Source organism: Pinus tabuliformis, chromosome 1_2, assembly GCF_031772625.1.
Source record: "Pinus tabuliformis cultivar Carrire ecotype Pingquan chromosome 1_2, CPIR1, whole genome shotgun sequence".
Lineage (NCBI taxonomy): Eukaryota > Viridiplantae > Streptophyta > Pinopsida > Pinales > Pinaceae > Pinus > Pinus tabuliformis.
In genome coordinates, this window is record NC_142298.1 from 666,306,133 (window position 1) to 666,318,721 (window position 12,589).

The window sequence follows — 12,589 nt, forward strand, 5'->3', positions numbered from 1 at the left end:
GTAAAGCGGACTCTAAAACAAACATTGATAGAAAATTATGAAGAAGTTATCACTGTTGAGAAGGAATTACATGGTATTGGAGTCATCTTAGATGACAAACCAACAAACTACTCCAAGGACATGGGTAAGAGGTCTCACCCTCTATGAGCAAGGCTAAAGAGAAAGAAACATATGATCGAGAAAGTTTGACCCGTCTTGTCAAGTCTCTGACTAATGAAATGGTATAGCTATAACAAAGGTCAAGAGAGACCACCGCGAGTAGAAGCATCCTATACTTAACCAATTTAGAAGGACTGGAGCTTCTAAGAGTAGTAGAAATCAACCGACAAATTCTGCACATGGCTTCAATGTCCTATTGAACATTGAGAAGATGGGTTACATATCAATATTGCATATTTCATCAAGCACATCATTCAGATAAGACATGCCCACAATGGAACCATCCCAATGAGTGTGGTTGCTACGTAGCTTGTTGATTAAGTAATGGTTGAAGAGAATACTGATCCCACTGAAGAAAAGTAAGAAGCTACTACAACCAATGAAACTCCAAGTGTTAGGAATGTAGTGAACATGTTTAACTGTATACTCATAGCCTAGAAGGGTTCTTCTGATAGGCAGCCTCCGAGTGACGGTCTGACCCAGAAGTAGAACAACTGGTACAACTTGAGAAGCCAAGGGCCTGCCACCACAATTGAGTTTCCAAGGTATAAATTCAAAGAGAATATGCTAAGGAAGATCAACACACCGGCCAAGTCAATGCATAACACTCAGAGCAAGTATGGGAATGTAGCCTCAATGAAAATTGTTTCCGACAATAGTAAGGATAAAACCATCACTCTGAAAACCACAAACCAAGTTACATCCTGAGAAACCTCATCTAGTCTTCCTTCTATGGATTATAACATTGTTGATGACATGAAGAAGGTTTGTGCAAATATATCAATGTTTGAACGAACAAATATCACGAGCCAGCATGACATCCTTCTACAAGAACTTGGGAAAACCTCCACAAGTAACACTATCTCTTCAGACAAGGTATCTGGTAAGTCTCCTCGATCTCCCAAATCTATACTCAATGCACTCACGATGGCTGCAAATAGACTCTGCCCACCTTTCTTGTTAACTATCAAAATTTTCAATTTCAATGCACACAATTGCTTGGTTGATTATGGTGCATCGATGAACGTAATGCCATTATATGTTACCAAGAAAATCAATCCTAAATAGGACAAAATAGATGCATAGATTATTAAACTGTATAGGACTCATGTCCAGACAATTGATGAACTCAAAGACGTCATCATCCTCTTATCATACAATGGACGAGTTCACAAATGTATCAACATAGTGATTATGGACATTCTAGAAGCATACAAAGTATTGTTGAGTAGATACTAGTCTAGGAAGCTACAAGGGTACTTTTCTATAGACTCGTTGCATTATGGCTTTCGTGTATGGGGCATAAATAATCATATCTGGTTAGAATCAAAGAGATATATGAAACACATTGTCACTCACTTGAATGGGCATAATGAACCATTGGCTTTCACGGAATTACTTTTCGGCAATTTCTTCCTTGAAAGTCAATTGGGGTATTATCTTACTCAACCATCCCCAAATCCACCAGATACATAGTTGGATCTCCTTCCTTGTCCAATTGGCGATAATGAGCTTTGTACAATTAGTAGTAGTTGTAATAGTACTAGTGTTGTTCCTAGTCCCTATACATATGATTTTTGGACTATGTACTTCGAACCGTTGTAGAGATAACATTTGATATCTAGACACTTATAATTTGAGTGCATGAACAACATTGCAGAGTATCAATCACTCATATTGGGCTTGCAAAATGCCATTGACCTCAATGTTTCCATCCTAAAACTAGTAGGTGACTCAGAAATTGTGATGAGACAGGTATGTAACACTATACATTGTGTCTCACCTCATCTTAGAAGTTATCAACAAGAGGTATGACATATTATTTCACATTTCCAACCTTTTAACATTATGTTTGTTCTAAGAAAGAGTAACACAACCACAAACGCATTACCAAACACTGTTACTAGGTTGTCACCTTTGAGGGGCGGCTTTTCTGTTAAAATTCTTTATAAGCATTTCGTCCCTGATAATATCACTAGTTTACACATTTTTTATGATGAACAACATATGTTAGGTCCCTATACTACTAATGTAACCCCTTATTTTTATTAGTGCAACCCCCTTATTGCATTATTGTGCCCATATATTCCCCATTTTGTTATTATTATTCCCCATAGAAGCCCATTATTGTTATTGTTGTGCCCCTACAATATTATTGTTATGTAGGCTCTGATTGTCTTGGGACCCCTTAGATTCCTATATATAGAAAAGTTGACTTGTCATCTGTATCATCAAGGAACTATTCATTTATGTAATGCAGAGTAGTTTTCCCCCTCGAAGAGGTTGATTTTAAAGTCGTTGATCTATATTTTCTATCTTTTTGTGAGCTGGTTTCATAACAATTGGTATCAGAGCCTTTGGATTCTAGGGCTTGGCTGCTCTGAGCAGGTCACAATGGAATTTTCTCTTTAAATTTTTTGTACGAAGTTTCAGAAGCTAAAAACAAAAGCCATTTGTGTTGAAATCGTTTTGAGCCTCGGGTCCCAATTTCAATTTTTGTCTCACTACATTTTCGGAGATATGATCTGAGGAAGTTATGGTTTTTGCAAGCTCCAGAATTCCATCTCAAATAGGCCATCATGGAATTTTTGCTATAATGTTTTTTCTATGAAGGTTTACACACTGAATGTAAAACCCATTTGAGCCTAAATCTTAGTGAAGCTTGGACCCAAATTTCAAATCTTGTTTCACTATATATTCAGAGATATGGTCCAACACATTTAGGGTTTTTTGCAGGCTCTAAATTAAATCCCCAATAGGTGAACTTGGGAAAATCATCATAACTTTCTCTCTGAGCATCAGATTGAAATTTTGTAAGACATTATAGAAAGAGGAAGGCTTGTAGTTTTCTGTTTATTGGTTTCAGATCCTAAGGTTGAAATAGTGACACGTGGCACTTCGTACAAGTTCATTCTATTGAACTCATCTATAATGAGGTCATTGTAGGAGATTTGGCATAAATCTTCCTTCGAGAATCCAATCTTCATCGGACTTCTGAGGTTGGAAATAGGACTAAGAGGGTTACCATAGAATGTAATAGACTTTGGATATTGACAATTACAAAGATACAACAGATTCAATATTGAGCTCCTACAATGTAGAAAAATGTGTGTAGTTTTTCATAAATTTTGCATAAGTTTGGTTTGAAAAATTAGTTTGAAGGAATTCAAAGGGCATAGTGAACCATAATTATAATTAATCGATGCACCAAAAAAATAAAATGGAAACACTTAGTAAGAAACCTGAAATCTCTAGCATGACTCATGAAGAAGAGGAAGAAGTGAAACATGATATATCAAAATTACGCGAGCAAGTGCAACAAAATTCACTCTCACAAAAAGTAACAGAAGCTAAGATGGATGGTTTAAGGAAAGGCTTGGAAGATAAGATGGATGCTGTGGAAGCTAAGATGGACAGTTTAAAGAAATGCATGGAAGCTAAGATGGATGGTATAGAACAAAAACTTAAAGGAAACATGGAAGATTTGAAGACAAATTTGACAAAGTTTCTATAAGAAATGCTTACTAATGGCGAAAGGTGTAGTAAAGGAAACTCATGATGAGAACAAATAAATTTGAATCATGATTTCATAGACTCTAACATTGGATTGAATACCCACCATGTTCCAAATATCGATATGAGGAAGGTTGATGGCAAGGATCCCATAACATGGATACTACATATGGAGAAATATTTTGATCTCCATAATGTGCAAAACACATAAAAGGTATGCATTGAGAATTTATATTTGGAATCAAATCTATTTGTATGGTATCAATGGATTTTCTCTCGTAAACAAATTTTCACACAGGAAATTTTTACGAAAGAAATGATAACATATTATGAGGATACAAAAAGAAACACCTCTTTTAGCCAATTGATAAATCTCAAACAAAAGGGTTCAATGATGGAGCACATTGAGGACTTACAAAAATTGAATATAAAAGTAAATATATTCCATAGGAGCATAGGATTGATGTGTTCATAGCTACTTTAAAGGATAACATCTAACATGAGGTTTGCCTTTGGGAACTTGATTCATTGGAGAAGGCATTTAGGTTGGTAAGAAAAATGGAAAGAAAAATTATGGAAACAAGGAAGCCTACCACTCACAACTATAAATATGGAATTGTTGTTTCCCCTAGCCTTCCATAACCTACAAGGTTGACACCAGAAGAAATGGAAGAAAAAAGAGAAAAAGGGCTTTGTTACAATTGTGATAGAAAATACACTAAAGGTCATAAGTGTGCTGAGAAGAAATTATTGTACATAGATTATGAACAGGAGGAAGAAAAGGAACAAGAAACATCAAAAGAAGAGGATATGCATCAGGAACAAACCTTAGAGAAGGGAGAAATGAATTCCACCATATCTTGTAATACATTGCCTAGAATTACCACTCCTCAAACTATCAAGATAGAAGAACATATCAAGAAGAAAAAGGTGATAGTGTTGATTGATTCAGGCAGTACCCATAATTTTATTCATTGTAAGATAGCCAAGGAATTGAATTGCTTCCTATATCGAGCACCAGAGTGTCAAGTGATGGTTGCAAGTGGAAGAACCATAAATTGCTCTGGAAAGTTCCATAGTATCAAGCTATCAATGGGAGAGTATGTATTGAATAGCCCATTGATTTCCATTCCAATGGGTGTGTTGGAAATAATATTGAGAGGAGGGTGAATCAGTATTATCAGATCAATAATTTAATTTCCCAACCAGATTTATATACGCTACTTCAGCTAAGTGAACTAGCGTGTACACACGACTGTACTTAAAGCAACCAGCGTATATGCAGAGAAATTTTGATTTAGGCAATTTATCATGTATTGAACTTTAACCAGTGTATCAAAGATTTATTAGACAGTGCAATAAAAGTAGAATAAAGCATCACACATAAGAAACACACATGAAGACCAAGATATAAGGTGGAAACCCAATGTGGGTAAAAACCACCTGCTACTGTCGTCTCTGTCTTCTTTTAATAATAAGAAAATCTGTTTACAATCTTGTACTAGTGCAGACATATACGAGTACGTAGGCACCCACCTGTAGAAGGCTACAACCTTCTCTCATTCTCCAGCTTCTACTGGAAGGGAGCTACAACCCCCTAGCTCATGTACTAGCCAATATGTTTACTAGTACGTAGGTGCCGACCTACAGAAGGCTACGACCTTATTTCGTCCTTCAGAGACCACGTTTCATAAATTTTCAGATTGGATACTCCTGGAACACAACACCATAATATGAAGGCCACATTTCATCCAATTTTCATACCAGACCCATCAACAAAATTGAAGCTCAAAATCGATCATCATTGCAATACAACTATCAAATACATCTGCATCAACCAACCATTGAAACTCAAACATCACAACTGAATCAATCAATCACTTTGACAATCCATCATCACTGTAGAAAATCACAATCAATCAATCTGATCATTCAGAATATTGTCACCAAAATACAGTCACCAGAATACAATCATCAGATTCCAAAGCAGAACCTAGAACTCTATAATAGCAAACAGAAACAACTGAAACATACTTCATAAGGTATACGCTACTTCCCTGTGTCGAACCAGCGTGTACACGCGCTTTTATTAAATCCAACCAGCGTACACATCTGTAAATATTAATTTATAATTTTGCAGCTATTCCACACTTCAGTTATACCCAGATCATAACATTTACAAAATAACACATGAGTCAGTATTCAAATCTAGACTATACAAGATCAAACCATATAATGATAATTCATTTCAAGCCTTAAGATACTGATCCATCATTAGATATTATCCCTCATCAATAGTTAAGGTTCATCCTTGGTCAAGACCAAGCAAAGCACCATAAGCCAATAACCTACATACTACCTCACACTTCATCAAATATTCGATACATGCACACCTTGGCCTAATGATCTTCTCCTCCTTATATAGTTTTAGGCCTTTCTCAATACCATGGATCAAAACCACTTAGGACCAATACCTTGGACCAAATACCTAGGGTCAATACCTTGGACCAAATACCTTGGACCAATACCATGGATCAAAATACCTTGGACCAAATACCTTGGACCAAAAACTTAGTTTCCCAACATATATGCGCTTTTCCTTCTGTGAAAGTGCAAGTGTGCATATACGCTACTTGTGTTCAGGGAACCTGCGTGTATACGCAGCTTGGTCAAGGTGAACTTGCATATACCTCTCTTTCTTCATTCCTTGTATTCTGATCTGTAATTCTTTGCTATTAACCTATTGTATTGTGAACTGTCATTTGAGAGAGTTGCCATTGTACATTACTTCTGAACTGATTCCTTTGAACTACCCTGCATTTTGTCACATCTGTAAACACAACTGTCATGCATTCTGTCACATCTGATATCTCTTTTGTAGATTCATCTAGTTACCATATACAAGTGAGTTGTTCTGCTACAAGTGGGTTGCCATCAAGTACAACACATGCATCATAATGCCAACAATCTCCCCCTTTGGACTTGATGGCAACCATGTTGGTGTTGATTACCACAAGCAACACCAAAATACTCTCCCCCTTTGACATCAAGGGCAAAGGGCTGACCAAAAAGAAGACTTTCATATCTGAACAGTTGAATATAAACATTGATCATGCTCCCCCTAAGCACATGCTGAAATTTCTGATTAAGATTCCCTGAGATGTACTGAAACAGTCCATGCTCTTCCTGAGTACAAGCAGAGTCTGCAAAGAATAGCATGACTCTATAACTCAACTATGTGAGGATGACCTTACTATCACAAATTACTCATACATACATCCATCTCCCAACCGAGTGGGGATATACCAAATTTGACTCATCCACCCAACCAAGTAAGGATATACCAATTGTTTATACATGACAGAAACAAGAAATATTACATCATCCATCCCATGTAAAGTGGGGATACAAATTACATCATTTTTCAAAGAGGACTCATATCACTTCCTAGACTTTTACATGACTTGAGTAACAAATGGTATAAATATCTAAAGCCATAGCTAGACTGAGTAACCATAATGCCAACAATGTTGAATGTACGTGAAGGCTAATGCTCCCCCTGAACCTGTGCTACCTGTGCATTGTTAAATGATCAAGACATATTAGTCAGTCAGATAAAATTAATGAACAGAGCATGTAGATATTAATCATCAATATCAGTCAGAGCACCCATATCGGATCATGCCCCACTGTTTTTCTTGTTTGAAACACATATATGCTCCTTTACCCATAGAAACCCATGTGTGTACGTGACTCCACTTCATGAAACACGCATATAATATCCTTTTTCTAAAAAATTGGATTTAACAACAAGATGATACAACACCTAGTCCCAACTTTTATCTGAGATATTCAAATGTCTCTCTGGCCAGTGCTTTAGTGAATATATCAGCAACCTATTCTTTGGAGGGAACATACTCCAATTTGACCTTTTGTTTAAGCACTTGTTCACGTAGAAAATGGTATTTGATGGGTATGTGCTTGGTCTTGGAGTGCATGATTGGATTCTTTGAAAAACTGATGGCACTTGTATTATCACATAGAATGGAAATGGGTGGAGTGCATGTGATCTGATTTTCTTGCAAGGTTTGCATCATCCAAAGTAGTTGTGTGCAACAAGATGCAGTAACCACATATTTTGCTTCACTTGTATATAGAAAAATTGAACTTTGTTTCTTGCTGAACCAAGACACTAACTTGGAACCCATATAGAATGCACCACCACTAGTGATTTTTTCTATCATCAACACTTCTTGCCCAATCTGCATCTGTATATGCATGAAGAGTGCAATCTGTATCCCTAAGATACCATAAACCAAGGTTCTGTGTTCCTTGAAGATGTTTGAATTTTTTTTTGACTTCCTGAAGGTGTGATTCCTTTGGATTTGCTTGGAATCTTCCAACTATTCCTACTGCATGCATGATGTCATGTCGGGTACCTGTTAGATAAAGTAGACTGCCAATCATGGATCTGTAAGTTGGTTGATGTACTGCTGTTAATTCATTATTTGAGCTGAGACTGCATCCTATTACCATTGGGGTACATATAGGTTTAGAATCTTCTATGCCGTATCTTTTGAAGATCTGTTTGAGATATTTGGTTTGTGAAAGAAAAATACCATCTTTATTCTATTGAACTTGTAGACCAAGAAAATAGGTAAGTTCACCAAGCAAGGACATTTCAAATTCTTGTTGCATTACTGAAGCAAAATTCTGACTCATGGATTCTTCATTGCTACCAAAAATGATATCATCAACATAAACAACAATAATTAGCAATTTATTAGTGTCAATATTTGTATATAGATTACTATCTGCTAAACCTTTTGAAAAACCTTGTTGATGTAGATATTTGTCAAGACAGTAATACCAGGCCCTTGGAGCTTGTTTCAGACCATAGAGAGCCTTTTTGAGTCTGCATACAAGTTTTGCATCATTTCCAAGAATGAATCCTTTTGGTTGTTCAATATAAACTTCTTCTTCTAAATCTCCATTAAGGAAAGCAGATTTTACATCCATTTGGTATACTTTGAATTTCTGAAAGCTAGAAAGAGCAAGAAACATCCTTATGGCTTCAAGTCTAGTAACATGTGCAAAAGTTTCTTCAAAATCTATACCTTCTTGTTAAGCATACCCTTTACAAACAAGTTTGGCTTGTTTCTAATGACTTCTCCATTTTCATTCAGCTTGTTTTTGAATATCCATTTAGTTCCTATCATATTTTTATCATGAGGTCTATGAACTAATTCCCAAGTACTATTCTTTTCAATTTGCTCAAGTTCTTCATTCATGGCCTTGACCCAACATTCATCTTTGCATGCTTCATTTATATTTTGAGGTTCGGTGGAGGATAGTAATGCTAGATAGCTTGAGGATTTTGTAATAGTTCTTCTTGTCTGTACACCTGCCTCTTTTTCCCCTAAAATTTGAGTTTCTGGATGATTTTTTTGAACATATGTGGACGAAGTCTTTTCTTCTACCGTTATCTCTTCTTCTGGTGATTCATTGGTTTCTTCTTCAATATCATCATGATTTGATGTGGGAAAATACTCCCCATCTTCTTCATTGTCATAATCTTTTGTTTTTGTTTGTTTTGGATTTTTACATGCTTCATCAACTACAACATCAATACTTTCAACAATTTTCCCAAGTCTTTTATTATAACATTTATATCCTTTACTTCGGGAAGAGTAACCAAGAAGAATACCTTCATCTACTCTGGGCTCAAACTTACCGAGTTTTTCATTAGTCCTTTTGATACAACATTTGCTTCCAAAAACTTTAAAGTATTTTATAGTAGGAGTCTAGGCATACCAAAGTTCATGTGGAGTTTGAGTGCTATTTACCCGAACATTTTCTTGGTTGAGAATAGTTACAGTGGTGAATGCAGCTTCACCCCAGAAGGTTGCAAGAATTCCAGATTCATCTAGCATAGCTGGAGCCATTTAGAGAACAGTTCTATTCATTCTTTCTACCACTCCATTTTGCTGAGGAGTCCTTGTGGTGGAGAATTGCCTTTTTATTCCATATTGTTCACAAAAATCAAAGAATTCATCCGAGGTAAATTCCCCTCCTTGATCAGATCTGAGGCATTTGATTTTTTGATCTGATTCATTTTCAAACAAAGCTTTGAAGGCTTGGAACTTTTCAAATGCTTCATCTTTATGCTTTAGCAGACCTGTCCAACACATTCTGGAAAAATCATCAATGGACAAAATAAAGTATTCTTCTCCACGAGGTGACTTTTTCCTTGATGGTCCACATAAATCAGTATGAACAAGTTCAAGAGGCTTACTAGCTGACCCTTCTTTTTCAATGAAGTGAGCTCTGGTTTGCTTATCGAATTGACATGGTTTGCATATTGTATTTTTAGGGATGCTGATATCTAGAAGATCACGAACAACCTTGAATTTGCATGCTTTTCTTATTTGAGAAAAGCTTAGATGTCCCAATATTCTATGCCACCGCCAGTTTTCAACATTTTTGCTTAGATAACACTATTGTTGTCCTCCCTTGAGTATGTATAAGTTGTTTAGAGTTTTTGTACCTTTGATCACAGTCTCCCCTGTATCAAGTTCACGAACAACACATCTGTTTGGTCGAAACACCACTTCATTTCCTTGATCACACATTTGATTGACACTCAACAGGTTATGCTTTAAACCGTCTACATACATAATAGTACCAACTTTAACCTTTTCTTTCAAGAAAACAGATCCTTTACCTTTTATGACAGCAGGAGTGTCGTTTCCAAATGAGACATTCTTTTCCTTTTCTAAGGCATTATATGAGTGAAGTTTTTCTTGGTCACCTGTCATGTGTTTTGAGCATCCACTGTCGATGTACCACTGATTTTCTTGTCCTTCTACATACAAGGCTATACCACATATTTCTGTTTGAGATTCTTTCCTTCTCCATATCTTTGGATTTAATAGAATTTTCTCCTTTTGAGATGATTGCCGAAATTTGCTCCTGCATTCAGATTCTTCATGAACAAAGTTGTTACAGATTGAGCATTCTATTTCATTTTCAAGAAGAGAAAAGTTCTTACAGTAACTTTTCTTGACCCCTGTTACATTCCTTTGATTTCGTGCTTCTCTAGTCATGATGGTTTTGTAAGCAACACATTGAGCAAATTTGTGTCCAAAATTATGACATGAAAAACATTGCCCATTAAAGAAGTTCCTCTGACTATCGAATCTATTGACCTGGTGATTGTAGTTTCTATTGATATTCATCTTTGGAGCAAATTGAGTATGATTTACGTGAGATTGGTTGTGGCTTCTATTCATGATTTGAATAAATTGAGTCTAATTTACCTGATGGCCTACTTTATGCCTTTGCTGATGATTGTCATATTGTTCACTGGTCTTTGCTGCATCAAGATAGCTTTTATTGGAGGGTGATGGCTTCTGTGATTGAGATGCTTCTTCAGTATATCCAAGACCTGTCTTTATTAGAGGAAAACGCTGCACTTTGATAAGTTCATATAAGATTTTTGATCCTTTAGCAAATCTAAGATTGAGAGATTTCATTTTCTCAAGATCCTTTCCTATACCGATAATTTCACATTCTAGTTTTTCATTGTGTTTCTCTTTTTCATCAAGTTGGTATGTCAAGGTATCTGTAATCATATTCTTTTCTTCTAAACAGATTTTGAGTTTAGAAATTTCTTCATGGAGGTCATCTTCTTCTAAAGCATCCCAAAAATTATCATCATCATAAGCCATTAGAAGTCTATAGTCATTACTATTTTCATCTTCATCAGTATTTGATAAACCATCGCTATCTTCATGAGTATAGTAACTTCTTTTATTTAAAACTTGTTTTCTATTCCATTTTGCATATTCCTCCCCTTTTTCATATTTATCTTTATGAGGACATTTGGCAGCATAATAACTGACTCTACCACAAGCAAAGCATTTGAAGGGTAGCTTACCTCTAAATCTTCCGGAACCTCGTTGAAGCTTCTTGACAAAGTTTACCTCATCTTATTCTTCTGAAATATGTCCTGATTCATTGTGTTCTTCCTTTCCGTTTGCTGAAGCTTTAAATACAACTTCTCTCATATCTGATGGACCTCCTTTTCTCATCTCAAAGGTAGTTAAGGTTCCATGAAGCTATGTCATAGTGATAGTCTGCAGATCCTGTTTTTCTTCTATGGCAGACACTTTTGATTCAAATTTAGCAGACAAGGATCTCAAAAATTTCTCAACTAAGGTAACTTCCTTTATATCTTCTCCCAGATTCTTCATGCAATTAACAACCTCATCTATACGTAGGAAGTAACTAGCTATACTTTCATCACTGTGCATCTTAAGAGTTTCATACTGAATTCTGAGAGTTTGAAGTTTAGCACATTTTACCTGAGAGTCTCCTTCGTAGCTCAGAACGATTTTGTCCCATATTTCTTTGGATGATTTGAGCTGCATGAATTTGACAAACTCTGATTGTGACAGACTTCCAAATAAGGTATTGACAACATTGGCATTGGTTTCATATTTCTTCTTACCTTCCGTATCTGTAGGAATTATTATTGGAAACGTATATCCTCCTTCCACAATTTCCCAGACATCCATTCCAAGTGATTGTAGATAGGTTGTGGTTCTTATTTTCTAATAAACAAAGTTGCTCCCATCAAAGATTGGTAGTCTGATGGATCCCATGTTTTCTTGATTACTCATGATGATGGATCTCCCTTCAAGCGATCAAGCTTCTTCTGGAGTACCTGCTCTGATACCAATTGTTGGAAAGTAATAGTGAAAGGGGGGTGAATCAGTATTATCAGATCAATAATTTAATTTCCCAACTAGATTTATATACACTATTTCAGCTAAGTGAACTAGCATGTACACATGACTGTACTTAAAGCAACCATCATATATGGAGAGAACTTTTGATTTAGGCAGTCTATCTT